At 48.4% G+C, this 27,335-nt stretch overlaps 1 protein-coding gene across 2 annotated transcripts in view; it reads left to right on the plus strand.

Moving 5' to 3' along the window:
• Positions 1 to 5,416: 5,416 nt before the first annotated feature.
• tnc (tenectin) overlaps positions 5,417 to 27,335 on the plus strand; it is a 150,058-nt gene continuing 128,139 nt past the window's right edge. For both annotated transcript variants that reach the window (XM_075889562.1, XM_075889563.1), the window contains exon 1: positions 5,417 to 5,929. The gene's annotated coding sequence lies outside the window, so the exon portion shown is untranslated. The remainder of the gene's footprint in view (positions 5,930 to 27,335) is intronic.

The following is a 27,335-nucleotide window of genomic DNA, read 5'->3' on the forward strand; positions in this document are numbered from 1 at the left end:
GCTGCGTGGTAGAGAAAATAGACACTGAGATAGGTGTCTCCTATACATTTAAAAGCAATAAGACAGAGAAATATTATTAAAGGGAAAGCCTATGGGGTTTTATATGGTCCCGTCTTGCTGGGTGCTACCTAACGTGGCAAAGTAAAGAGGCAGATAGAAAGGTAAGGTGCAATTGATGTTGTTGTTTGAAGCAAATAGAGTGGCAGGTTTGGTGTACTCTTGCAAAACTAACATTGGGGTTGTACACACGTTCTTTCTTTGAAAAATCGAAGTGCAAGTTGCTCAAAAGCTCAGTTTAGTAAGAATTGCGGATGACTCTAAGAGATCATCAGAGGCTCTGTATTACGGACCCTAATGCACTTAACCCACTTCTGCAATGTCCACATCAGGTGGAGCTCATCGCTTTAACGTGCGTGTACATAAGCTGCAGGGCTAGCGACCTAAAAAAAAAAGGGGGGGGGAGAAAAATCAAAGAAATTTGGCTTTCTACGTCATAACAGCGTGATCTAAGTCACATGATATGGTGTGAGTGATGAGAAAGGTCGCATTCGAGTACAAACCATGAACATTACGAAAATTGAATGACATGTACGCCACTCTAGCAAGGCCAAAGCTTTAACTATCAAGCGCAGCGGCTACTTTTCTGTCTGTGAGCGGCATATGGTGAAACGAAGCTGCAAGAAATTGTTTTTTTGTGTTTGTGTTTTATGAGCATTCAGTGGTCCTCGCCCTATTTAGATATTTAATTAAGTCGCATGGCAAAGATACACAGAAAAACCTAAACCTTCATGCCCAATAGCTAAAGGTGTGACCAACTGCGTACACGAGACCACATATCATCAAGAAAATGGTGACCTCACCTCCTTAATAAACTTCTTAACATGAATTGTTTTGCAATTACAATTAGGAAAACTTATACATGAGAGGTTGAAAGCCAGTGTAGATGTCAGAAAGAGATTTAGGGGCAAAAAAAAAAAAAAGAAAGTTCCGTCGCATACTGCAATGCATCTGCATGAAGGTAACGCTGAGCCCATACAAATCCCCAAACTCTTTCGCACGACCTACCGGCCTCTAACATATGACCGGGCTAAACGCTGCCCTCACCGCACCTTTCATTATTCTCTTATTTTTTTTCTGCGCGATTAAGCGAAGTACTTCTGTAACCGGGGATTTTATTTGATGTTTTTATAGGCCGAAATTAGCCTTATGAAAGTAAGGTGATTCCACACCATATAGGTTGGTGAACTTACCAATGAGTCGACTGAGTCAGACCTACGTGGAGCCGTGAGTCTGAGTCCGAGTGAGTCCCCTTGAAGAAAATTTTCGTGATTGTGAGTCCCAGTGAGTTTGGCTGAGGAAAACTTTGGCGAGTCTGAGTCGGAGGAGAACCAAAGCGCAAAATATATTTCTTCAGTGAGTTCAAGTGGGTTCAACTTTAATTTGCTGACCTAAAGTGCTATCTAGTAATTTTCGGCATTACTATCAGGTTTACCTGGATTCACGTTTATACTCACGTCTACTCACAGGTGATCCAAAGCAACGTCATTCATACACCGTTTTAACATTTATTAATTAGATATGTTAATTACGTAGGGGGTGTCCTGGCCTTCCCCTACCGTCTCTTCTAGGAAATTTTTTGACTACTATATCTTACGATGTCATCTCTTCTAATAAAAATGACCTATCTGGTTTGGAGGCACTCAGAACTCCTTTTCGAAGATAACACGGCAAATGGCACCAAGAATAGCACCAATTACGTGGAATATTGGTGTTGAAAAACATTACCACGGTCGAAAAGCCAGTTCTAGGCTGACGGACTCATGAGTCGACTCAATTTGACTGAATTTGACTGACTCAGACTGAGCCGTGAGTCTGAGTGAGTCCGGGTGAGTAATATTTTGGTGAGCTTGAGTGCGCATGAGTTCGGCTGAAGAAAAATTTCGTGAGTGTGAGTTCGAGTGAGTGCAAAGCTCAAGATATATTTCACGAGTGATTCTGGGTGAGCTCTGAAATACAAAAGCTTTCTGAAGCATTCCGACAATTGGACGATTGGCCACTCTCTATGCAGATGCTGCTGGAGCATCGTCCTCATCTTTCGTCGGCTCAAAAGACAGTCAAAGCCGCCTTGCGCTTTTTTGAGCACTACAGGCCAATGTAGTGCACTACTCGCCCACTCGCCTTTCCCATTCCCCCAGCGTATAATAGCAAACCAGGCATGTGCCTGGCTAACCTGCCTGCCTTTTCTCTTGTTGTTCTTGTACTTCCTGATTGAGTGAGCTCCACGAGTTTTGCCGACCTATGTCCCATGCACATTTTTTTTTCGAATTAATATTCGTACGTCAACAGAATGCACTAGTCCTTCAAATGTTAAATATTTTATTTTTGCCACACGTGTGATCTGCAGAAACGTAGTCTGTGCCATCGCAAAGAAATGTTGTTGCGAAGCTGCTCACCCACTCACAGGTGACCTCTTATGCCAAGCTTCGAGAACAACAGTTTTACCTAACAAAAGCCTTAGGTCAAGGCCATTTCGAAGTTTCGTATTCAGATGCCTGTCAAAGGAACGAACACTTCTCATGGAGCAACACACTTGGGCAATTTGAATTTTGCCGTTGCATATGAAAGAAAGCGTCAATTGAAAACAGCGCCACAAAACAGTGCCACGCAAAGCTTGGCACGTAGGAGTTGGTTTATTATAAAGTGTTTAGGCCAACGCCGGTTACTGTTATGTTGACAATGATTGTTGCTAGGTTTTTTACATGTTGTAAGTAGGATTTGCTGAAATGATGCTGTGGTGTAAGTAATATTCATGCTACGCTCGGTATATTAGGTCCTCTTAAGTTGTAACTAGGTTTTGCTTGAGGATCGAACATCTGCACCGTGTCAAGCTTTGGGCTACGTGAAGTAAACTTCCGACATTTTTTTTAGTTAAACCACCGTACATTGTCAGTGGTAGACCCGTTTTATTGGTGAGTTCGTTGACCCTTATTAACCTGGCGCAACCCACTATTGGACATTTCCCATAAAACGACCGATGCCTTGTTATATATATGCACTTGTAAATAATTTCATACTAGTTACCCATACATCGCTTTTAAAAAAAAAACTCATTAGCTTAATTCCCGAAAAGAAAAAAAGAGACAAATGTTGTTGCAGATTAAGCTTGATATCGATAACATTTCTAGCAGAATTCATCTTCATCCCGTCCATCGTCTTTGTCGCACCACCGACCCAGTTCCGGGAATTCTCCCGGAAGATCTTCGACACCACTGCTTAAACGCTTCGACCAATTATTCTTCAACGTGTACACGCGTAGTGTAGCTAGAACTAAAGACGCAAAGCTATAGAGAGACATAGGAGCTGGTGGGCAGCTATACTACCCCGGCTTTTGCTGTCCAGCCAAGTTCTGAAAAGTTTTTTTTTTCTTCCTTCCTCTACTTCTTTCTCTTTATTTTTCTGTCTTTCTTCTTTGTTTAGTTCTCTTTTTTTAATGTTTTGCGGGCAAGAAGCTTTCTGATTCTCTGTATTTTTCTTTCTGTCTGTCCCTGTTTCTTTCTCTCTTTCTTTGTCTATATCTCTCTCAACTCGTTCTACCCCCATCAGGAGTATTACAGACCACAACGCATAAACGGGCGCGCCCGTTCTGTAGATGTAAATTTAAACCCTAGGCTTCTTTAGGTGCCCTGAAAGGCGGTACTTGGAGAATGATTGCATGTTACTAATTAAAACGTTTGAGAACTCTGCACTCCTGTTTCTTTTCAGTCGCGCACTCATCGACGCAATTCATTTAGCTATCAGATTCGAACAGCCACTTTCAAACGTAACAACCAAGCGCCGTTGGGAACCGAACCCACGACATTCACATATTGGAATGTCCACGTTGATTTTACTAAATTTACAACATCAAAACAGGCAGTCACCAAGCATGCATGTCTTGTAAAGGTAATGATACACTGGATTAAAAAAAAAAGAATACGTGCTGCTCTTTTCGCCACTAATATGACGCACTCAAAAGAGACGCGTTAAATTTTTTTTGGGGGGGGGGGGAGGGGGGGGGGGGCGTCTCACTACTTTTCTAACAAAGTATAATAATATGCGGAAGTTCACGCACTTCATCAAAGAGACGTACACACGTGGCCAATGGCATCTCACAAAGACAATAAGGGAGAGCCAAGGAACTGTCTGTTCTCTCAGAGTGATCCACTTGCAATCGAGTGCACGTAAGGCTAACGCAATAAATACTTTCAAACAAACGTTAACGAACGCATTAGCCCCTGTAACAAAGTTTATCTGATCATGCTGGAGTGAAAACTTTCGTGCAGACATCCATCTACCTGATTAAAATGGCGTAAATAGGACGGCCTCTCTGCACAGCAAGTAACGTGCAGAAAGCCAAGACAACTTACTTGGCTTTTAAAAATTGCGTTAGGAAAAACTGCCCTTAAATGGAACAAAGGCGTTGATGCCACGAACTATGACACGCGTTTGCCTTCTAGAATATTACCGGCGTTCTTTCCACCAAACGAAAACGATTGAAGTAATTCTCGAAAAGCTTGTGCTTCGAGTATGTTGGGTATATAACATTCCCTCTCTGTATTATTAGATTTCCCTCTATTTTTATCTGCAGTAAAACTTGGGTGCAATTCACCAGGATTCGTTAGTGAACCTTGTTTCTTTCTAAGAACATTTAACTGTCGAAGCGAGGGGAACCGAAAAGCAGACAGAAGCCAGCCACAGTGTCGCGGCGTTTGCAGCATAGGATGGCAACGAAGAATTATATTTGGCCTAGCATAAGGTTAGCATAACGCCAGTCCCGTGTTTTTTGTCTGTCCAAGTGTTGCCGGCTTGCCACTCAGCGTTAGGTAAGGGAATGGGGTGGTAAAGATGGTATAGAGAAGGTGTTGATGAGGATGAAGGCGATGATGGATCGAAACATTGACTGCCCAAAAATATCCCGCGCCGTGAACCGACGTGTTCCGTCGCGAACATTGGAGTACCCAAGCGCGCCGCCAGTGCGCTAAACCCTCGATCGCACCATCGCCATCCTCCCTCTGATCCGCTCCGACCAGAGTAGGCACCCTCAGACGCTGCGCCTGCTATTTCAGGCTCGCGAGCGCGTGGCGCGCGCCATCTCTCGGGCATCCCGTCGTTTCCTCCGGCACCGGCCACCTCCGGCTGTAGGGGGTACACCTGCGCTACAATCGCACTTTGAGCGCGCGCGCGCGCGCGCTCCGGTGCCCTCACTCTCAACCGGTACCCCCTCCTCGCTCGCTTTCTTCCGGCGCGTCCAATGGGAAGCTCGCCGGGAGCCCCCCTAATTGCCCCCTGGCGGAATCCGCGGTATTTAAACGTGCAGTCTCCCCCGGACCGATCCCAAAACATCCTCAGCACTGGCCTTCCGCACGGACCCGGCCAGTCGTCCGCAAAACCCTGCGTCGTCGCCGTCCCTGGTAGACCCCACCTCATCCATCCCATCCCACCCACCCCCCTCTACTTTTCGGCCGCATCTCTCCTCCCCGGCAGCGCGAAGGACGTTCCTCGCACGGATGTGACACTTGGACCGCCGCTCCCGAGCCAGCGGTCAGTCGCAACCCAGCGGTCAGCCCGACAAGAGCTCGGCCCATCGGCACCCACGATACACAACTGGGCAGCAGGGGGTTGGAATCAACACCAAGTGTTTGTGCCCTGGTGCTCTCTGAGACGCGCTTCGAGGTTAACGTCGTCGTCGTAGGTGGCGGCGGACTTGTGGAGTGACTTGGTGAAAAAAAAAAAAATATTAGCAGAAAGCGTCCTGTGACTTGATCACTTGTCACGGGAAGGTGTGCTTTTCTGCAAGGTCGTTGCGCCGCGCTGTGACCCCTAACCCCCCTGGACAAACCATCGCCCTTGAAAGCTGAACGCCTCCGAAAACGGACGTGGAGTTGACAAGGTAAGCTGTCCTTAGTATCAGTGCATCGATTCATCCGTGCTTTAATAAGCATCAATTGGCTTTTTCAAGGCTGGGAAGACCCAGGTTCCCCACACAGTTCCTTGCCGAAATTCAGCGAAAATAATGAACTGCTGTAATGTTAAGCCTAACGTTACATTTCTATTAGAGATTTCTTCTCAGCAGTTCTTGAATGCAGGAGGAAATTGTTTGAAAAAAATTCTCACGTTGTCCCTTTGAATCTGTGATGAAGAAAGCTATAGGATATTCTAGTCGCGTTTCCGCTGCGGCTGATTAAAGAATTGTTTAAAAAATGGCATCGACTCACATCCCCAAAATTCGTGGTGTGTATCCGGAACTAAATGCCATCTCCTATTTCACCTAAACCTGAAATGCTGGATTTAACGTCGGGATTAAGGCACCTTACTTCGAAATGTTTTTGTTCCAAAGTGTAATTCGTCTCCGTCCAGCGGCTTTGCTTAAGATATGCATGGCATCAGTTTTGTCTGGAATTGTCTCTTAGGAAAATATTTTGTATAAAACGCTATTTTTTGTGTGTGTTTCTGTGGTGAGAACAGAAAGTCGGATATTCCTGAAAAGTTTTGGAGTTTATGGCAATATACCACTATTTTTGCGTAATATTTCTTACTTTATTCAAGTAGTCTCAACCAGCCGTTCCTATAAAATCAAAGCGAGCAACTAATGACAGTACCACCAGAATCAGGTCGCCAGGACAGAAAAGGAATGTGTTCAAAACACCGCGTTATATTATCAGATTCTTCGCAAGATAAATTTTGGGCCGATTGTGAGGCTCTGCATATCGACAAGCACACCGGCTGGGAAATAACATTTTGGCCCTATTATATATGTGAATTCAACCCCAGAAACTTCTCTTGCAGACGGGATTCTTTCTTGCTTTATGTGTGGGTTCGCGCTCAAAAATATTACACGTCCTATTTTATATTTTAGCTTGAAGGTAACCGAACAAAAAAAAAAAGCTTTGTTGATAAAAACGTTCTGCGGACGTTAGCTGTAAAAAACGTTCGAGCTGTGTCAAGAGTAGAGCTGATGCTATTCGTCAAAACAAAAAAACTAAGAAACACGGAGAAGACAAAAAAAAAATGTGACAGTGCCTGTTGCCCGCGGCGCCGTCTGCGGTTCACGATGGGGTCAACCAGCGACAAGCTTTGCCCGTAAGTGGCCTCTGGGAAACCTTGGCACCGTTATGGTTACAGGACGTATCGCGACGCCATAACAACGTATAGTGGACGCTTCGTGGAAAGACGAACGTATACGATAAAAGGTCTGGCGAATCGAAACACGTTCCGTCGCGCTGTATACGTACTAGAGTGGCTCGTACGGAATTACAATGCGGACGGTTTTAAACGAAGGTCGGTGAGTCACCTCTGCGTAAGAAGCGTTGACTTCACCAGTCGCAGGACCTATTTAATCGAGGTCGCCCACGAATCGATGTTTTTCCACGAAAAAAAAAAGTTTGAAAAAAAAAAAGGATTGCCTAAGGTCGCCGGTCATATGGAGCAATATGGGGAGCTCCTTGAGGAAGGTGGCGAAAATTCATTGCCTATTTGAACGCCGTAGGTTTAGGGTTATTAAGAGAAAATCAAGACTAGTTCGATCCGGTTGCTGGATTTAATACGTGTTAAGGTCATCAACAGTGGCCCACGTTGCGAGCATCATTGCCCTCTGCATGCGTCACACAAATTTCGAAACACACCGGTCGGTCACATCGAAGGGTGAAGAAACGACAGTCAATTTCTGCTGTGCGTGGAGTGGTTAGAGCACACTCTCCTACATATAAAAAGAAGGACAAAAAATGCCACAGTAAACTTCTTGCCTAAATTCCTCAACACGTTCAAGCTGTACGTTCGCAGAATACCGACGCAGGTTACCAAACTGACTGCACTGTCTCAGTTTGAAAAGAATCACCTCTCATCCTGGTGCAAAAATTTTTTTTTTGTCTTTTAGTACAGCTACGGCGACTCATTTACTGCGGTCAATTTTTGTCCCTTCAGCGTAAAAAGTGCTCTATCACTGTGGTTGACTCAACCACAGTGATAACCAGACACACCTTTCGATGTTACGTGGGCAAAATAAGTTGCCAATCGTAACCGGGGAATTAAAAAAAAAACACAGGTTTGTCTCCACAGCTACCGTAGCCCCGCTTGAGAAGACAGACAGTCGAAATTTACTAGCGATAAAGGTGCGCAAAGTGTCATGCAGCCGACACTCTCACATGCAGATTATTTTAAATACTAGGTTCGCCAATTCAGCATCTCCCGTAGTTACGAGTCCTTGACATGACTACAGTCATTCTTTGGCCATTGTCACTGACCGACCAAGGGATGCTACAGTCGTGGGGGCGAATCCACGAGACTTTTTTTTTCGCAAGTGCATTTTGCGATTCGTCAGCCAGATCCGCTAATGATACGCCCCTCATTGTCAATGGATATAATATTCCCTTACGAAACTTTTTATATAAGAATTTCTTTTTAAATACGGGTGCTGTGCCCCGTAAGTGTCAAGTGTGTAAGGTAGCTAGCGGAATAGAAAGAGGTTTGTATCTTAACATCGATGAACATCGGCTCTCGACAGTGGGAGCAAAAAATAAAGAAACGCCCTAATCCGAAAGCGTGCGTTGGCATATGGCCGCACACTGTCGTAGGTATACTGGTATAGAGATCGCCAGCGAACGTCACCACCCGTTCTTACTCGCTCCGCCAAAACCACCTAAAACCTCGCACTCTTCGACGCGCTGAAACGCGCGCCTGCACGACGCGGAGACGAGGGGAAAGAGCGGCAGAACATGCCTCGAGGCGAACGTGTAGTAAGAGTTACGCGGTGTACATTGACGGAGGAAACGCAATCAGAAAAGGAAAAAGAAACGGTGAAGTGAGCGAACTTGTCCGGTGATTCTTCTTCTGCTACCCCTCCTCTTGGATTTTTCGCTTGCCCCGTTCCCTTTCATGCGAACTTCCTGCACCGTATTTCATCGCCACTCGGCCCAGAATGGACCAACGCACTCACGCGAGGTTCGGGCCAGTTGTTTCTGTCTGCTTCTTCGGGACGGGTCGATCTGAAGAACAAAAGGAATATGAAACGACAGGTCGGGAGAGGAAGTGGCGCGCGCGTGCGCGCCTAGTAAGGCAAATAAAGGAGACCTGCCTCGTAAAACACGCCCCCGGCGTGCAAAAAAAGATCAATAACACCTCTTCAAAAGTGCGGTACCTCCCCCCCACTGTGCGAGAAACGAAGAAGAAAAAAACACGCCAAGCGAAGAAAAACAAGACGAAAGTTCGCAGTGCCGGAGGAGTCAGTGACACTGCTGCTAGCAGGGTGGCCGGCTGCTCCTCCCCGGTGCTGTCCATGCAAGGACAAGAGCTGTGCGGTGAAGCTACACCTAAAGAAAACAATGGAAGCTTTCGTGGTTGCTTTGCTTTTATATCAGCGTGAGGTCTACCAGCGAAGCTCTACAAAAACAGTTGCCAGCTGGCTTTATATAAAATGTTGATGTAAAGGCTGCTCACTTAGGAAATGCGCCGCTAAATAAAGGAGCCGACGTGAAAAGCCGACAATATCTAAAACCCGCGACAAGTACGGTGATCACATGCGTGTTAGAAGATAACTCTAAAATAACCTGTTTTTTGTTTTTGTTTTATTTGGATAACTTCACATAAATTCTTCAGAACAATTCAGTTAAACTGACCCAACCAGCCGCTACTCGGGTGATTTTGGGAGTACCCGCAATTGTTTCCAAGCTGTATGTCGAATATGAGACTTTATTCTTATCACGAGGTACAACTTAACGTGCTGTTACATCAGCTTGTTCATGAACTGGTGTTGCAGCCATTAATAGGAGTAGAGTCGATTTGTGAGCCCTGTAGCGCTCGCTCAGGCATGAAATTAAAAGCGTCAACTTTGATATATTCGAATACACTAGACGTAATGCCTGCTTTAACGTGTCTGATGAGATGCAATTCGACGCAGCGTAGCGACTGTACTACCTGTGCGTCAGAATACACTGTAATAGGTGAGCTATTCCATTAAAGGCCCAAGGCTTTCCGTGACGCGCTTCATTTCCTAACGTACGCTACATCGCTACACCGCGAACGAGTAGTGGTCGCTGCCTATACGTGGTTCTCGCTTAACGGAGAGCTTAATGCAACAAACCAACGATGGTGAAACTCACGAAGGTATCGGTCGATACGGTAGATACTTGGCCCGCTTTAGCTCTTACGCTGCAGCTGGGTATGAATGGCATAAAAAAAGAAAAATATTGAAGGGCGAGGACCTACAACCTCGAGGCGTGTACATTACGCGTGCGGTTCGTGTAAGAGCGTCATAAAAAGCGGACGACTTCGCCGCGACTTTCACTGACCACTCTGCTGGCCGCATGGCGGTTGCACGGTAGAACCGGGCGCTGCAGCGATTGGGACGTGTGCCAGTTAAGGTAGCGTGACCCGCTAATGAATTGCATGTTTCTTGGACGCGGCTCCCGATGGCAGCCGGAGATAGCGAGGCAGGTGGGTAAGGCGATACGATCGACTTCGGTAACTGCAGCCGAGCCATGTGTTACGTAGTAAGGGAGTTACAGAAAGGGGGGAAAAAAAAGAAGTGATGAGGTGAGAATGAGTGGCTCGAGGCGTTCTCCCTCGTGTGACGACATGGCGCGAACAACGATTTACTAATTACGGGTGGACACGCTAATTGACAGGCTGCTTTGCCTGGGCTCTGGCGTTTGACAAGCGGTAATGGGTGCCAGAAAGGGAGGTTCCACATCATCGCGTCTAGTTTGACGCTCGCTTCCCGAAATTCGCTAGAGGAATAATGTGAAGTTGAAACAATTCTAATTTTCTTTTTTTTTTGGAAGACCGGCTTTACGTCGTACTCAACGCCTATGAACGAACGTGATGCGGGAATAAGTAAATACTACCGTAGCTACAATTCTTCATTTTATTCACTAATTGTACTCTTGTGACGAAACCTGGTGCCTATATCCAATGTGATACTCTGTCGGTCTTCTCCATCGCTGACGCCCATGAACTCTTGGACGAGTTGACCTTGAATGCCTACGCAAGGCGTCTGTTTTAGGTTGAATTCGTGCTCATTGTAGTTTGGTAGCGTCCCCATTCCTTCTTCGAATAGGCGGCGAATTGTCTCTTTTTTTTTCTTATCTTTTAGCAAAATTCTTATCAGCGATCGCGATCTACTGCATACCTCGGTTACCTATATAATTCTGAGTGTGCAAAATTGAGTCTGTGTAATATCTGATTTTATGTACAGCTATTGAGACCGATGTTTTTGTCGTTGTTGTTGCTGCTGCTGGTTAGTTGATGTTGCTGGCAGTGGAAAAGCTCAAGTAACAAAAAAAAAAACATTACTTAACGAAGGTAGACAATGAGCGTGATAGGAAACGAGCATTTTTTTTTTAGCAAACGTCATCGCAATTTCTTGTATGTGACAGATAACCGCCACTACCCAGCGTAACGGTGTGCTCACGAGCCGCAGCACAGTGTTTATGACATTTCTACGAGCAGTCTTTTAAACGACTGTGACAGCCCGCTGTGTTCGACCACGAGCCTATTCTCATTTGTCTTATATCTCCCTTCCCTTCTTTCACGTCTTCCATAGTGCGGGGCACTAAAAGCTTGGGAAGTGTGTTCGCATTTCATTTTTTAGCAACGTGACTGCATAGGTGCTTCACGGTCCAACCATCACGACCTTGAACCACGACAGTTTCCCAGAGGGACACATCACACCCACGTGGCCGCGAACGATATCGTTTGTCAAAACGAGACTCGGATCGGCGGCATTTATAAGCAATGCACCGCAGCTCCGTATACGATGCGAGCGGCGACCTTGTGATATTCTACCCACCGGCTGAACTACATACGCGCGATTCACAGAGAGTCGCGACACAGTCTGGACGCTGGCTTACGTACCTGTACGCAGCCCTCGCTTGCTGTGCGTGAGCATCGCGAATCGAGCTCAGAAGGGCGCCGTCCAGTCAATCGGAACCCCCCGCTTTGTGATTAGCCCCGTTGCCGGCAAAGACTTCCAATCCGCCGAGGTATTTACCGACTCGGCGAAGCTATGCAGTGCCGTTCGCACGCGCTTTGCCTGGTGCAAACTTAGGCAAAAAACAAATAGAAAGAGTGGCGAATAATCGAAACACACTAACACACACGCACTCCCTCCCTTACCCTCTCTGGAAACAAAAAAAAATAAGCAAAGAAGCCGGGCACTGCATAACTTTGGATTAATTTACGTTCAGATATTCCTCGCCTTTTGTTTGTGTCACTTCTTTTTTTCTCAAACCCGGCGAACTGGTAGAAGATAACGCGATTGCACAATGCCGACGCCGTCTCTTCTTTCTTTCCTCTGGCTGAGGAGCAATGTCTCCATTTGCGCTGGTCTTTGGTACGGTTCGATTCTTCTCGAAGATTTCTCGATAGCTTGCTTCCTTTTTTTTTTCTTGCTTTTACTCTTCTTCCAGCGCGGCTGTTAATCTTTATTTCTTGCTGTACGCGCCACGAAGTCACGCAAGGTTGAGTTTGAACCTGCTGAGCGAGTACCCGAAACTGTATATAGGAGAGCCACGAGGTTTACTGAAGCATGGCCGTAATCCAGGCGGGCCGGCCGCTCGAATAACCTGAAAGTCAAGTGTGGACCACAGACCTCTCTTTGTTTATGACAGAGCAATAAAAAATTGGAGATAGCGAGATGAGATTGAGAGAGACAAAAAAAAAAGTCCCAGCTGTCGTATTGCCAGCGGAGTATGTCAGCGCATGGGATCGCCGTGAAACGTTTGCTATCGGATTAACGTTGGAGTGTATTACCTATAGCCGTATATATATATATATATATATATATATATATATATATATATATATATATATCGATGAGCAGCTGCACGTATGGCATATACGAAACAACGTGAATCTGGTAATCGACTCTCCGGATCGATGATCAGGCAGAGTTCACATAAGAGCACACAGGGACCGTGGGTGCCAAGAATACATGTATTTTTTTACAGGGCCTGTAATCGTTATATGGGAAAACGGTATATACGACACGTCGTTTAACTTGCAACTCAGTCGTGAATTTTGCACCAGTTCGATCGAATCTCTTCTTTTTTTCTGATGAACCTAATAATAATTGTTGGAGTTTAACGTTCCGAAACCGCCATGTCATTATGAGAGACACCGTAGTGTAGTTCTCCGGAATTTTCAAACTCCTGAAATTTTTTTAAAGCGTAATTTCATCAAAGTACACGAGCCTCGTGCATTTTAGCCCCTAATGAATGCAACGAAGTTAGTCTCTTCTGTTTCTGTCACGGTGCCTTATTTCGTCTTCAAATAGCGTAGCACTTCCCAGACATGTGGCAGCCTACGCAATATCGTGTGACCTCCTGTGACACATTTCACTGACACGCAGGCTCAATCACATAATGTGTTCACGTATAGAAACACGAATGGAAACGTCATATATTTCTCTCAAAAGCAATCCCGCCACCACGCTGCAGAGACCAGCGTAAGCTGTAATCACGCAGAGTATCGGTTAGCTTGTCGTGACAACACGTTACTCTGATATGAACACGGGTGGCGTAAATTTTGTTTCTCCCGGTAACGTGTTCCCTAGCTATTGTATCTGGTGCAAGCGAACAGCAATATACAGATCCTACATGCCATCGCTATGAAGTCGTTACCACGCATAAACAAGAAGTGTAGGCTAGTTATTTCTTTTTGCACTGAATTTGTTCATTCATACCAGCAGCTGATACACCGGGCAATGCGCGTTCTCAATGAAACCTACTCCCCGAAACACTACTGAACGCTCAGTGGCACTCTTCAATAGCTCCTCTCAAGTCAGCCTGCTCGGAGCTAGACGATGGATGATGACTCACCCGGGCAGCCTGACTTACGTCACGTCCATACGAGAGACGCGTCTCAAGTAGGAGAAGATGCGCGTGGCTGTACAATGCGAGCTGCGTAGCGGCCGACGTCTATACGTACACGCGGTCACGTAGATTGCGTATAACTCCTTCCACATAGCTACGCACAAAACTATATAGGCGCTCGCAGCGGGGCTATACGAAAGACGGCGCAGGGTCAACCGTTAGTTCAGCATCGACCAATTCGGGCCGACGGGGGCTCCAGACAACTATACAGTCGCAGGGCAGCGAGGTACACCGTAGCGCTGCACTCCTGGCTGGCGGCCCGCTTACGGGGTCCCGGCGTTATCAAAGGTCGTTCTCTTCTACTGCGCCCCTCTTTGAAGCCCAGCTGTGCCCGTCTCCTCCGTGGGTTTCGTGTGACGAATGGATTCTCCCGTCTGCCGCCTGCCTGCCGATCGACGTCGTCTACGACGCCGCCAGAAACGGCACTCGCGCCCAACGGGACGATGGGGTGGGTGAGGGGAGGCCTTCGCATGGATTAACGCGCGCGCCGCCACTTCACCAGCACGAGCAGCGGCCGATAGCGGAGGAAGAAGAGGCTTGCTGGCTCGCCGGAATGCTGATTTCCCACTCGTCCCGCCACTGCTTCTGGTAGCGGCGGCGGCCGTTCAGCCTGTTCGTTAGAGTGCCTAGATCTCTCTTCTTCTTCGTTGGCGGTCCCTTCCCCCCGTCTCCTTCGCCAGCTGTCTTTATACGCCCTCTTCTCTCCCTTGCTTAGTTGTCCCGCCAAAACGGCGCGAACCGCTCTTTACTGTTGCGAGTTTGCAGCCTTTTTTTTTTTTCTGCGAATCTGGTCTCCACCATAAACGCTCTTCCAAAGCTCGACTCCTGCTTCCCCCTTTCGTCACGTGTACATCTCGCTTGGCAGTTCAGACTCGTCAGTCAGCATTGTCGTCACGGCCGGGGTCTTCGATGAAATGCCACCAACGCGTCGATGAGATCTTCCTGCTCTTCTTTCTCGCCCGAAGAGATATCGAAGGCGCCCAGCCATCTCGCAGGTTTTCACCTTCCCACTCCCCGTTTATCGTGCCTGTCCTGCCAGCTATGTAGCTGGCCGTTTCCTACATAGCGGTTTTTCTCGCACCTCCGGCATCTCGGAAAAAGCCCGCAGGCACTACCTATTACCTGCGTTGTCTTCCCTTCGACATCTGTCGGTTATTGCTTTTCATTCTCTCTTTTGGAGAGTTATGCCGTTTCGGAGGAGAAAACCGGCGTGATGCGTGGCTCGCAATATATAGCGACTCCTGTGCGTGCCGCGCCGACACCTCTTGGAGTGGTCTGGATCTCTCTTCGGCTTACCTTCTTCACACACTCTCCCTCCTTCTCTTCCTTTCCTCCCCCCTTGTCTGTCTCTTCCGATCAGTTTGTTTTTTCTCTTTGCTTCTCGCCTTTTGTTTGCTATTGACTCCAGGCGTAGGACTTCGTGTTTGCGCCCACGCTCGCCGGAAGCTGCAGCTCAGCCCAAAACCTGTTCGCCGGGTACGTACAGTGTTGCCAGATGAAGTGGTCTGGTATAGGGCAATACACCCCTCCCGCCGTATGTGTGTGTGGACACAAGGACTGAATGAGAGTTGGGCTTCTCCTAGAGTAATTTTTTTTTCCCGCTTTGTTCGATAGTACAAATACGCCTAGCTATGGTGCGTGCCGCGGTCTTCTTGTGGCAGCGGCGGGTTCCGCGAACTCGTTCACAAAAGGCGGTTTCCGTTCAATCGGTGTACAGGTGTGAGACCTGAGCTGGGTCATTACACCTGGCCGCAGGCTAGTGTTCTCCGATAGGTAATACCCAACCAAGGTCAATACGACGTTCTTGTCTGTTGTGGGTGGGATTCGAGTTGCACACGCTGACGTGGACACATGCTGACGTGGCACAGTTACGTTTGCATTTTATACATGATGCTTCACTTCGATTTGCAATTTCCACCCCGAGGTAACTTGAGAAAGAGAGAGAAATCGAGAGGAAATACAGGGAACTTAACCAAGCTTTGGCTCGGTTGGCTACCCTACACTTAGTGTGGGGGTAGACAACTGATCCAAACGGACTTTCAACATCGACATGTATGCGCGAGTGTTGGATCAGCATGGTGTTTCAAGAATAGAAAAATCACATCATATCGACGGAGTTAATGATGAAGAGTGGGGCGAAGCTTTGGATGGTTTTATCAGTAGACTGTGAATCGTCCGTCCATCTGTCTGTCTGTCTCTGTCTGTGTCTGTATGTCTGTGTCTGTATATATGTATGTCCATCCGTCCGTCCACACCTGCTGAGTGACACATATAGAACTAGGCGGTCACGCACCAAAACGAGACACAAGAGATGGACAAACCCACGGCTTTAGGAGCTTCGCCCCTAAAAACAAACAAGGATGGTATCACTAATAAAATGAGGCTTCAGTCCGATAGTCGAAATATCAGGCGACAGCTGCTAAATTGAGTAGCTGAAACAAAACAGAAAGAAGGCCACTTGGTAGTTGCGTGACCAGCGGCGCACTGGATTTAACTTTCGTTATTACCATTGTGCATGTCTGTGTGGCGCTACTCCTATACCTCTATAATGCGTATTGGAAAATCGGCAGCGCGATCACAACCACAACACCCGAACCGTCTTAAACGAGACAGACGAGAATCAGGAAGAGGGGGTCCTCACCTCATTGCGCGCGTGACGTAATGGCCAGCTGACTGTGGGCCCTGTGTAAGCCTGTAACAAAACCAGGGCAGCCGGAGAAGTGCACGTAGGGTGGAAAAGGTGTCGCTCCCGTCAAGCAGGAGAGAGAACACTTCTTGTCTTCTCCCGACAGCAACAATCAGCGGTTGTCGAGACGTCCCAACAACATCGTCTTTCGAATTCCAGCAAACGGGGCACTTCCTAGTGTGACGTAATCACTATTCCCTCCCGAGTGCGAGCATTTTGCGGCGTAAGCACCGCATACAGAATGAATGCAACTGGAAGCGAAGTCAATGACATGACTGGTCGCCGACAAATGGGAATTCCCCTCCCCTTTTCCTCGACGCAGTGACACAGTTCACGCACTCGTCTGGAAGCTGTCGAGAAAGCGTGGCAAGGCAACGGGCTGTGTACAGACCCCACTGGGGGCATGGGTCACTCAACTACGCCGTCTCGTCAACGATGACAGACTGCCCCCGTCGTGAAGATGCAACGTGCCGACAAAGTTGGTGATTGATATCGCATCCCGGCAAGGCCTGCGTGTGTATACTTACAGTAGTGGAAGAAAAGTAGCGGCCGAGTTGTTGGAATGTGCCTCGCTGTTTCGTTGTTGTGAATTTCAGGCGCGTTTGAAACTTTTATTGCTGCCACGCGCACCTGCCACGCGTGTCATTTTGTACTATAGATCTGACCCCGATTCCCCCGTGTGATCATGTACGCTTCCTCGAAACCTAACCGTCTTCCAGGCCAACGGCAGTTTGTTTCGCGCATAACGGTAAGCAGGCGCCGCTGATCATGCATAGATATATTCAAGCTGCTTTATGAGACGTGCTGGCTATGACAATAATCTGGTCCGTGGACTTCACGCGTTCAAAAGCAGAAACGTTATTCGAATACACCCGACACCAGTGTTCCCTGATTGATATGTAAGGTGTAACGTCCCAAAACTACCATATCATTACAAGAGACGCCGTAGTGGAGGGCTCTAGAAATTTTGACCTCCTGGGGTTCTTTAACACGGTCCTATGCGGCATTTTCACCTCCATCGAAAATACAGCCGCCGCAGCCGGCATGCGATATCGCGACCTGCGGGCCAGCAGCCGAGTGCCTTAGCCACTAGACCAGTGTTCGAAATTCGAGTTTCGGGAGGCCACATCCAAACGACCCCCACTTGCTCATATTCCGGTGTCTCCCCCCATCATCTGTAAATCTCGGAGGGGTTCTATTGCGGGGCCATTCAACTGTTCCCGTGAACAAATGCACACTGTTTGTTCCAGAACAATTTCGGCAGAGCAGTTGGAGAGTACAGCCGACGCTGGAGAACCGACCCGTCTAAGGTTCCCCACGAGGTCGGCACGTATTCTGCCCAATATCAGAGTAGATTTAGAGAGAGGATGTGTCTACGATGCCTTTCGAAGCAGTCGGCAGCACACCGTCCCAAGACGGAGTATATGTATGCGTTGAAAGCAGTTAGGCACACTTGGCCGCTACGGTACCACGACGCGTACAGATGCAGGGTTAAGCGAGACGGAAAGAAAGGAAGAAATACAAATGGAGAAGAGGCGAATCTCACACCGCACTCAGTGGAACAAAAGCGGCGCGGCGCGGAAGGCCAGGCCTCACGTAGCTCTTCTTCCTCGATTGTCTTGGGTGTCGAGCCTCTCGGCAGCTCTGACTGCCTGCTTGCCTACCCTAACGCTCCCCCTCTCTCCTTCTCTCACCGATGCTTCATCCTTTGCGTTAGGTGCTACACCTTCATCTATGGCTGATTCTTCTCTCAACGCAGCCTAACCCGTAATACCACGCCGTCACGCCGAGCTTCTTCTTTCTCTCTCTGCTGAAGAGGTCGACCCTTTGAGGTAGGCCGCACGGAGTGCCGAGGTTGTCTGTGTCCTAAAGAGTCCTCGCAGACTTCCTCCCTGAGGACGAGCGGAACCACCGTCTTCTTTGCGGTCTGGGACTCTCTTATAGCGGCAAAAGCCCAGCTACCTGTCTTCGCGAGTGCGTACGCCTGCTAATTGCGGCGAGGAGAGGTAAAATTAATTGGCTGCTTGCGCAACTCAGTGTGTAGCGGACGTCCTTTTTCTCACTCATTTTCCCTTCCCTCGCCCTCTGGTAGACGTAACCCTCGTTGCACTGCTTGCGCACGGTGTCGTCACGACGACATATTGAGTCTCTGCGCGTGCGTGCCGCCGACCTCGCCGCGCTGTAAACAATGAACAAGATGCGGCTGCACGAGCGGTAGTTCCGTTTCTTTTCCTGGGACGAAGGCTGCGGTGAAAGAGAGGCGGGGAAGAGAGAGAGGAAGCGAGGGCCCTTCGTTTTGCCTCGTTAATGCCTCGCTGTGTAAACGTGCGCACAACCGTGAATAGTTTCTGGCCCATGCGCGCGTGTGCGTGCATTTATATGCGTTGGAGGCGCACCTGCTGTCCGTCGTGTCTCCTAAGGACGGGTCGAGGCTATGCAGCGCCCACTCATATCTTTGCAGCAGCGTCGTCCACTAGACTGAGGCCCCAAAGGCATGAACACACACACACACACACACACACACACACACACACACAATTATAGCTATCTTCAGCATGTGTCCAGTGAGGCTGTGTATAGAAATGTGCGAGATGTTTAACCCTAATGAGCTCGCGGGGTCACGCGCGTATGACTAAACTCGGAATGATTTCACTGTACGAAACGGGGCAGAAATTAGCGGCTCCTTTTCAATAGCCTCCACAAAGAATCTACGGGACGTATCCTTTGCCTTCGCTTTCGTACGTTAATTGATGTTTAATGAAACGAAGCTCTTTGTACGAGCCAGTCACGCTGTAGCGAAGCGCAGACGTGGAATTCATTCCCGGAATCGCCGCTACATGTGATTACATCGCTGGGTACGCGTATTGCTTGGTCAAGGTCCCCGTCTTCTTTTCTTCGATGGACGTTCTCCCCCGGATAAGAAGAAGGCTCGCCAAATCCTCTTTTCCTGTGCTCCCGTCACCGTTCTCTTCTAATACATTGACAACACGTGGAAGTATTATAATTCAATAATTTGGCCTCACTATTCTACGTACAGTGTAGAGATGGCCTGGGTATAAGGCTAAGTATTGCATTAACAACAGTAGCCAGCAACGTGTTGCACGAGCACAGAAGGGTGACGTCAACCTCAGCATTGTCGTAATTTATATATTACCTTCTAATTAGTGAGCATACACATGTTCTTCCTAACAATTTTTAATAGACCAAGATTACCAGTACTTGGGAATCGTGATTCCTATCGCTCCAACGACACGCGCATTATCGGAATCCGTCCCGTCGGCAGATAAAACCACGAATGGGTCTGCGTTTCTTAAGCGCAAGCGTACGAACTCCAGAGCACTCGAGTCCCCGTACTAAGTTTGAGCTTATCTAGACCAGGTCCTACGGCTCATTTTGACGCTCAGTAACCCCGAATATGGAATAAACCGCACTTCACTCCGATCACGTAGCGCAGTCGGATGTGTGGCCAGCATTAAGCGGAGACACTTTCGGTGCTCCGCGACGACATTAAACGTTCGCTCCCCATCACAACGGGCCTAACGGAGAAAGACAAGCGACAAGTCAGTGTGACGCATTTGAGTGAATACCGCACACCGCGAGGATGAACGCCGCATGAGGCGAATGCCAAGTGCCTCTTAAGCGCCACTGCTCTTTCGCTTCCCTTTACTTTCCATTCCCGGTAGCTCGGGACACGAGTTGAGGGTAGGGGGGAGGAGAAGTTAGGAGGTGTCACAGCACTCACGAAGCTCGCGGCAGAAAGACGAGACGAAATAAAGCGAGACGCAAAGTCGAAAGATAAGACGAAAGCGAAGCCAAGGAAGATACGCAGCCGCGGCGCGGCACGCACGACTCCCGCGGAGGAGTCAACCGCGGGAGCTGCGAGACGACGTGTGTTGTGACGCGGTCGCATTTGTTTTGTTTATGCCTTGAAGTCTTGAAAGGGGAGGGGGGGGGGGTGCTCGTGAAAAGGAGAGGGTCTCGAAAAGAGCGTAGAAAGGACAAGACAAACGTGATCCAGCCGCCACTCCTTATGCCAAAGCACGGCGGCATGGCAGCGGCCTGTCTGTCTTGTGACCTGGTCCGCCGCTAGCGCGGTAGCCGAGCCAAAGGCCTGACCGTTGCGTCCGTGACGAGCGAGGTGGAGGGGTCGTGACTCCTCCGCTCACCGCTTCCTATGGACGAGAAAGTTGGACCCGCTTGACGCCGCCATTTTGAACGCCCCGACGATGTTGACTACAAGGAACCGTTCCCGCTTTTCCGACGTCCTCGAGTGCTGCGTGAAGTTTTTGTGCGTCGCTTCGAGGAAACTTGAAGACTGTTGCCGAATGAAGGCGATGTGGGACGGTGTCCGAAACGCAGGAATTCAGATCGTCTATGTTTAGAATGCAGTGTCATTCTTGTTTGGTTTTCTTTCATACATGGGTCACTCACTCTGCTACGATTCACGGTGAAAAAAAATATTCTATATTTGTCAGTGCGTGGAGAGAAATGGGTATTGACTAGGAAAGCAACAGCAGTAATCCATGACAGTGCACGTGACAGGCTGCATGCGTTCACAATATTTTTATTCAATATGTTCATTACTATGCCACAGTATCTATCATTTGCAGTCACCGCATTTGTTATCTTCTTGCAACAAATATTTCGAATAGGGCTGTATAGTGCCATCACAGGTGCCAGGTGGTAGAACAGGGTGCTGCTCGACAAGTGTGGACCTGTTCACAAATTGAGATCGGCTGGGAGTTTTGTGAACAGCCGCTTCCGTATAAAAAAAACTGTTAAAAAGAAATCACGAATGTGGGTGATAGAGTGGCTTAGGGTAATTCACCATGTCATTTTCTCAAGTCACTTCAAGCTAGAGGGGCGCTCATGGTGGCTTTATTGTATAAAGCATATCTCCTCGAATGAGAGTACTTCGTACTGAACTGAAAAAATCACACGACAGACCGTTTCGGAAGAACGGATGGTCAAATCGGGGCTCTTACGTGTCACAGGCCAGCACACAGACATGGGCATGGAAGGCATCCTTAAAATGGACAGTGTTAAGCGATCAATTGTAGGCGTGTCGTCCATGTACCCTGATTCTATTTTCTTTCTAGTAGCCTCTTCATCTCTTCCGATTGTGTAGGGTAGCGAACCTGACGCGCGTTGGCTGACCTCCCTGCCTTTCTTTCATTTTCTCAGTTTTCCTTTCTCCTCCCGTACTAGGATGTTTCGCTCTCACCAGCTGTACTGGAAGACCTACAAGATTTAGCTCGAAAAAAAAAAGCCACGTTTCGTCACAACGGATGGTCTATAGGCTAACAGCATCATCATCAGCAAATGTGCGGGCAGTTAATTTAGGATTGTGCATCGAATATACACATATTTTTACGACAGGAAGTGAAAATGTGAATGTCGCATTTTGCGGAACTGTACACATCAATTGCATTGTTGCCCACAACGGCCTTCTTCCACGTGCATCTTTCTCTCTCTGTCTTTCTTTCTTTCTTTTTTTTCTTCTTTTCCTTCTTTCTTTCCTTCTTTCTTTTTTTCTTTCTTTCAAAGCAGCTGTGCAAGGGAAACTACAGACGAGCAGATTAATGCAGGAAGCAGTGAATAACATTTCCAAGTGTCAACTACGACAGGCAGAACCAACTTTTCACCCCCTTTTTTGTTCACTTTTTTTAGTCGTTGCTGTTACACTTGTTTTTCGGCTTTTTTTTTTTCAGCAACCCACGCCTGTCCGCGATTCCATTAACCTAACCTTGCCAGACCAGATTAGACTACGCAAGAACGTTGTGCGCCTCGCTCGCCTCCGAGGGACGTACACATGTAAAAGCTGCCGCAGCAACAGTAGCAGCAGCAGGAAGCTGCGCTACTCCTCGGAAGTCATCGTCACGCATTGTGTACACCGCGACACGCGCAGAATTCAGTCCCTGGACTCCTCCGCAACGTCTTTTTTTACTCTCTTTTTTCTCCCTTGCTTATAAGCAAAGGAGAAAAAGCGGGCAAAGCAGCTGTAGTTGCTTTGCCCGCTTATTGTTTTTATATGCGGGCAAAGCAACAATATGCGGGCAAAGCAAACTTTGCCCGCAAAAATATGCGGGTAAAGCAACTATAGTTAGGAAAACAAAGAATAAAAACAATATGCGGGCAAAGCAACTATAGTTGCTTTGCCCGCATATTGTTTTTATTCTTTGTTTTCCTTTACGGCACGCACGTTCTTTAGCAATTTTCTTTAACGCGTCGCGATTCGCGAGAAGTTCGGACGATCCCGCGGAGACTGTATACATTTAGAGAAAGCACGCGAACACGGAAGAGCTAAAGGGCTTTTCGCGAATTGTGCTCTCGCCACCGCTCATCTACAGCAGTGTGTGTTGTCGGTGAACGGAAACGGTAACGAGAATTGACTATTACGCATGTCTGACGTGTACTATAGTTTGCCCGCGGTGTGCACAGTGCGGAATACTTCATAGCTAGACCGACTCATTGTTGTTGCTTTTTTGTGGTGGTTGTGTGCAGCAGCGTCAACAAACAGTTCAAAAAGAAAAAAAAACTCCGATAACATGCCTGTCAACGAATGTCTGGTCACAAAGGCTGAATCAAGTAAGTTTGACTTGATCCGGAATTCGAGTTGTGATTCCACGTGCTAAGGTATGCACGCAGTTTCATGAAACGTTTGGAAAGTAATGAAGTATCCATTTTAAGTTAGGTGAAATCTAGCTCTGTACATCCTCCCAAAATGATTCGCAGTCGTGACCACTCAACGTGAACGCGCGATCAAGCCAGAGGAAGCACAGAAAAGAAAGATAATATTTTGAAGTGAAACATTTAAATGAGTGCGAGAAGATAGCGAGTAAATGAAGAGATACACTCGATCCAGGTGAGAGTCGAACTCGCATCTGGACCGTGAGAAGGAGCCTGACTGCCGTCAAACTTAGTGTCCAGTCACCGACTTGGCATCACGACATACGTCGAGGCGCATTATTTTCTAGTTCCGGTCGATTTGTCCCTCCACCCCCCCGTTCGTGTCAGCTCATACTCCAATATTAAGGTGGTGCTAAGGTAAGTTAGACAAGACTATCACCGAAACATGTATAATTAATAGGGCGAGAAAAAAAGCAAATAATTCCTGGCAATGACGAAACAGCAGGTATGGCAACAGAAAGTTTTCGAAAGCGATGCCAGAAATAAACGCACGGCACAATGGTCAAACTTTGCTTCAATTATTCACTCGAACTAGCGCATCAATCAATCAGCGTTTTCGTACACATACAACCTTTCTACTTCATGTACGCGCACGCTCACTGACTTTCCCAGTTCTTGTTCTTTATCTCTCAAAATCTGAAACCTGTAGTGACTTATAGTGACATAAAGCCCGATCCTCTAGGACCAACTTGGGGAACGATGAACGCACGGGTCCAAGCGGCGCGAGCATGCCGACCAGCAAGTTTCGGAAGCACTGCAGAGCAGCAAGCTTCGGCTCCGCGCCCTACCCGTACCGTTCAGCGCCCGCGTTCCGTGTGCGGTCACTTCCTAGAGGGCTTCGTAGAATCCTCGCCATCTCTCCCCCTTTTTTCTCTCCATCGCGCAGCCTCAGGGGCGACTTTCAACCGGCGCTGCCGCACGGTGGCGGGGAAAGGGACGAGGACTCCATCCTTCACGGTGCCCGGACGCTCTCGCTGAACTTGACATTGAGGCCGACGCAGTCCAAGTCGGTCACTCTCTCTCGCCCGTCCGCCCTTTTTTTTTTTTTCAGCACGCGCAACCCTTTCCTCATCGTGTTGACGACGGCATTCCTCGCCATCTTCTTCTTCCTTCCTTCTCGAGTCGCTTCTCTTCTGTTTGTCCTCTTCGTCAACGGCCGTCGTGTTCCGTTTCCTCTCGACGCGCGCGCCTCAAATTGGTTCCGCTTCACTTGTGAGCTGCTTCCGCCCCCGTCCGACGTTGTTGTCGGAAGAGGCGTCGAGGAGGAGGAGAGAGCAGCCGTCCATCCTCGGCCCCGTCCTCCTTTCTCGCCCACCGCGCGTGCCTTCTTCGCGTATGTTCCCGCGTACTTCCGCAGTGCGGTGCAATTACGCATAGGCGCTGTTTTATATGAAAGCCTCCTCCTCTTGCCACCACGCTACCTACAGACCCTCCTTCCTTCTGCCTTTTTAAAATAAATATTTCCTTTTTTCACCGACAGGTCTACCAATTTGCACGCACGCGACCGACGTGCACGTGATGGTCATTTTGAGGCCGAACTACGCTGGCAATTGTTTCTCCGCGCCCTGACCTCGAGTTTCGGAGGGCTGCGATGCGCGTGAGTGGTTAATAGGGCACGCTGAAAACACGTGGACTGTTCACTTATTATTATTATTATTATTATTATTATTATTATTATTATTATTATTATTATTATTATTATTATTAGCAGTGGCATGAGCAAACTCTAAACCGTAGTGTGCAGTCGCAAAAGAATGTTAGAGAGCCAATGTCGCACATAAGCGTCGATGCTGGACGATGTGAAACGTGTACCCGACATCTGCCGATGACGGAAGTATGTGTGTTTCGGGCTGCTTGTAAGCAAGGGTCGTCGGCGAATGGCGAACGTCAGTGAGCGGAAAGCTTTGCGATTTTGGTCACGCGTGATAGAATGTGTATGAGACGTTATCTGGAAGAAGAAGAGGAAGTGACCTCTCCAGTTAGAGGTGACACTGAACGTTTTTAGCGAGTGCACGCCGAATCTCATGTCGATGGGTGGTTCCACTTTCACAGAAAAACGGCAAAGTGTAGGTTGAGTTTCTCCCCGCACAGAGAAAACTTTGACGCGAGGTTACCTGTAGGCTGTCTCAGAAATCGCCGAGCACTGCGGGAACTTCGTACTGCGAATAAAATACACCGCGTTCACAGATCCCCACGTTCAAGTTAAGAAACACTTCAGGTAATGCGTGCATTTATTTTATCTTACATTAACCGAGCGCTAAGAAAAGCCCTCGCGAGCTTCCAAGAGACGCCTTCGTTCTTCATTGGGTCACTCTTCGTGATCATTTTTTCCATCTTTCAGTGAGAAATCATTTTTGATTGTAGAGCACTTAAAAGCTAATTATTTCCATTGATGACTTGACGGTGCATGTGAACGACCTCCGCTGGCACTCTCTCAAAACACCTTTCTGCATCTACTTGGAGTTCTAAGACTCTCCATCCACATTATCCTCATATGTGCAGGGAAGTTCCTTTCTTGTCCACTTGACGCATTTTACTTGACCCTCTATACTGCAAACCAACACCACTGACCGAATACGCAACGACGCAAGACGGAAGAACAACCTCCGATACACGTATATTTTTTTGTCTCGTCATTTTAGCTTGGCGTTATAATGTGGGAGCGAAACGAGACATCCGGACCCCGGAACTAGCGTTGTTGTTCGGGCGCGTTATCATTTCACTGCGCGGGAGGCATTTTCGCGCCGGAGGGGCGCTCGAGCGTAGAGGGCGGTCGCCAGTGAAGCGAACTACGCAAACTAAAGAAAAGGCCGCGGCTATTGAGACGAGAAGGCCCGCGAAGGCTGCAGAATCGTAGTGTAGGAAGACGACAGGCGAGTAGTAGGGGTGAGGGTAGGAAAGCCATTTCAGAAAGCCTGAAACAGTACGTGCTATGTGGTCCATACCCTGCTGCACGAAAAGGAGACACTCCCCCCCAACTCCCACACAAACACACACGTCATATGGCCAAGGCATGTAGGCATAGAGCCTCGTTTCGATCAATTCGACGGAGCGAAAAATTCCCACATTCTACACCCCCGCCACACACAGCAGGAACACAAGGATGGTGCAACGGCCACGTAAACATTGTGTTTGCCGCCAGTGAGGAGGAATCGATGGCGGCACTGAATAGTCAGGGTGGAAGAAGCGAGACTGTAATAGTGTATTCGCGGGTGGGGCATGGAGGTAGGACATGGTGAAGATCGAAGCACAGCTGTACGAACGTCCCGCAGACGCTGTCTTTGGGGAAGATGGGGGGGGGGGGCGAAAATGAGGAACGCCGAAGCCGTACCATTAGCTGACATAGCAGGACGTTTGTTTGCTCAGCGTGAATGATGGGACGTTTGAGTGGTCGAGTAGTAACAAAAGAAATGAAAAAAGAGATGACGCCTTCGCAGCTTTATGACAGTGTTACCGGGGGTAGTTGGACGTCGGCGACGTCGCCTCTTCTCGCGACAAGCAGAGACCGAGACGCTGCGCAGGACCAGTGAGTGACGGAAGGAGAAGGAAATGCCCTGCTGGACGAGGAAGACAACTCGCGTTGAAAATAATAATAATACTGATAACGGTGGTTTGCGCTACGCCTTTGGTTAGATTCAGTTGACTGGCTTGTTTGGTTCATTACGTGAGCAGCGGTCGCTTCTCTGTGCGGTCCGTGCAACGCCACGTCGATCCGGAAGCCGACAGGCCCGGAATGCGCAGTGCCGGTGGCGGGTTTTCGTATTGCTTGCTATTTTTTCTCTCTCTCTCGACCCTGCGGCTCTTAAGAACGGCGGTGGCGGCAAGCAAACACTCCAGCAGCCACTGACACCGTCTTGTGACCCGCCGCCGTCACTTGTTGACTCGGCCCGGTACCGTGGCCGACGTGGCGTGCACCCCGTTCGCGACTTGCGCGGCGGTGGACGGCAGAGAGAAGGAAGAAAGAGGAGCATGCAAGAGATCGAAGAACATGCCTAGCCGCCCGGGCGGTGGCCTGTCTGGCTGCGGGGCCACCGAGGCTCTCGGTCCACAATACT

The sequence above is a fragment of the Rhipicephalus microplus genome, chromosome 3 (genome assembly GCF_043290135.1).
Source record: "Rhipicephalus microplus isolate Deutch F79 chromosome 3, USDA_Rmic, whole genome shotgun sequence".
NCBI lineage: Eukaryota > Metazoa > Arthropoda > Arachnida > Ixodida > Ixodidae > Rhipicephalus > Rhipicephalus microplus.